The sequence below is a fragment of the Schistocerca gregaria genome, unplaced genomic scaffold (genome assembly GCF_023897955.1).
Source record: "Schistocerca gregaria isolate iqSchGreg1 unplaced genomic scaffold, iqSchGreg1.2 ptg000623l, whole genome shotgun sequence".
Classification (NCBI taxonomy): Eukaryota; Metazoa; Arthropoda; class Insecta; order Orthoptera; family Acrididae; genus Schistocerca; species Schistocerca gregaria.
Genome location: NW_026062011.1, coordinates 112,501 through 115,000, shown reverse-complemented (window position 1 = coordinate 115,000; position 2,500 = coordinate 112,501). Strand labels below are relative to the sequence as shown.

General features: G+C 56.5%; 1 non-coding gene across 1 annotated transcript in view; it reads right to left on the bottom strand.

Annotated features, from left to right (window-relative positions):
* LOC126317181 (small subunit ribosomal RNA) overlaps positions 1–472 on the bottom strand; it is a 1,893-nt gene extending 1,421 nt beyond the window's left edge. Inside the window, exon 1 of the ribosomal RNA XR_007556461.1 lies at positions 1–472. This exon is cut by the window's left edge and continues 1,421 nt beyond it. This is a non-coding gene — a ribosomal RNA (small subunit ribosomal RNA).
* Between the last annotated feature and the right edge of the window lie 2,028 nt (positions 473–2,500).

Genomic DNA, 2,500 nt, shown 5'->3' with positions numbered 1-2,500 from the left:
TGCCGGGAGTGGGTAATTTGCGCGCCTGCTGCCTTCCTTGGATGTGGTAGCCGTTTCTCAGGCTCCCTCTCCGGAATCGAACCCTGATTCCCCGTTACCCGTTACAACCATGGTAGGCGCAGAACCTACCATCGACAGTTGATAAGGCAGACATTTGAAAGATGCGTCGCCGGTACGAGGACCGTGCGATCAGCCCAAAGTTATTCAGAGTCACCAAGGCAAACGGACCAGACGAGCCAATCCGATTGGTTTTGATCTAATAAAAGCGTCCCTTCCATCTCTGGTCGGGACTCTGTTTGCATGTATTAGCTCTAGAATTACCACAGTTATCCAAGTAACGTGGGTACGATCTAAGGAACCATAACTGATTTAATGAGCCATTCGCGGTTTCACCTTAATGCGGCTTGTACTGAGACATGCATGGCTTAATCTTTGAGACAAGCATATGACTACTGGCAGGATCAACCAGGGAGCTGCGTCAACGAGAGCTGAGCAGCCGGCCGCCCGGGAGTGTGTCCCGAGGGCCCGCGCGAACACGCAAGCGTCCGCTCAATTATTCTGCAAACAGGAGGAGGCTGAGCTCCCCTGCACGATACACCTCGAAACCCTCTCAGGTCCCGGCGGCGCGCAGCGCCGTCCTAAGTACTTGGTCGGGTTCGAGAGAGGCGCAATCGCCCGGAGATAGGCGAGTAGACGCTTTCAGTGCGAACACCCGTGCTCCCAACTGAGCTTGCCGCTGCCGACAGAGGCCCGGGAGCGTGCTGTCGTGGCATTGCCGGCGGGAAACAACACGCGCCACCTACGGTGACCGGCAGCTCCAACGCCAGCGCCACAGAAGGGCAAAGCCCCACTTGGGTGCAGAAGCGAACTCTCCCAGCACAGCGCACGCGCCAACACGTCCGCAGAGCTGCGATACAAACCACCTGCGAGAACCGCTGGGGGCGACCGAGCAGCAGACGGCGTCGCGACGCCGAGTGCCGGGCGGCGGCGCATCCTCAACGCACACAGTCCGCAATCGGACCAGCACACTGCAGATGTCCACCGCGCTTCGCACCGGGCTCGGCAGAACCCACTTTGGCCGCCTGGCGCCGCGCGCCGGGTGCGCCGGCGCGTAGCTGGGACGCCAGCCGGGCCCGTCGGCCGGCGCTCCTGCCACTGGGCGCCCCCCACCAGCCGGCTGTAGTGCGTGCGCTCACGCAGCGCGCGGCCAGCACGCCGCGCGGCCCCCCCTCACCGGCCGGGGACTGTCCCACCAAGCCACAGCCTCGTATCGCTTCATACCCACATGGCCAACTCAGGTTCGGGGGCATGGCGGGTACCGCCGAAACAACCGGTTCACAGATGTACCGATCGTCGCTATCACCGATGCACCTGCAGCGCGAACAACCGCTCAACAACTGATTTCCAGTTCATTTGCGGATCTTTGGCAGCAAACGTATACGTCAATCAACATTTGCGAAATCTACGATTCTGGCATGCCTGCATGTTATGTGTCACGACACGCTACATCAGCCCATATACACACTACGGCACGTACACGAGAGAACACGTGGAAGATGGTCCGCGCACGTGTGCAATGTCCCTTGCGCGGTCGACTGTCAACCGGCCTCTGTAGCATGTCGCAGATGTGGAACGCGGTCCACCGTGGTATCATGTTGTGTGGGGCAATACGATTAAATAGGAAAACCCTCGTCGCTACATCAACAGACGGCTCACGCTGATTCCCGGCAGAGGGAGGGGGGGGGGGCCAACATGCAATACTTTCGTCCGTACCTACCACATGTCTCTACGGCGTACAACAGTGCAATCTCGCTGTAATGGGGAGACGAGACAAGTAGCATCGTGCACAACATATGGCCCTTATGATTCGCCATTGTAGGGCGCAGCCGGTGTACGGTCAAGCATGTGCCACATTATGTCACTCAGTACGTAACGACGGATGATCAGTGTGGGTTACGCGTACATCAGCGGACAGTCCACACAGGCCGTACCACAACGTACACTGACTGCATCGACAACCAAATGCAACTGAACAGCTGCAAGGCTCATTTCACAAACAAACGCCTGACCGACCAGCTTGGAAGGGCAGGAGGGGAGGGCGATATTCGTTCTGTAGCGTTACACCCTTCCAGTGGTTAGCGGGACTGTGTAGAAAGTACGCAACACTCGAAAGACATTTACGTGAGGGTACGCACCATGGCATCGAGAAATACACATGACACCAGAGGATCCAAGCAGTGAACTATGTTCAGAGGGTTGCTGTTAGGCAAAGCTACATTCCTGTGACGTTACATGTGACAGTTAAGGTGCAGTGTAAGTTAGGTTAAGGTGCAGTGTAAGTTAGGTTAAGGTGCAGTGTAAGTTAGGTTAAGGTGCAGTGTAAGTTAGGTTAAGGTGCAGTGTAAGTTAGGTTAAGGTGCAGTGTAAGTTAGGTTAAGGTGCAGTGTAAGTTAGGTTAAGGTGCAGTGTAACTTAGGTTAAGGTGCAGTGTAACTTAGGT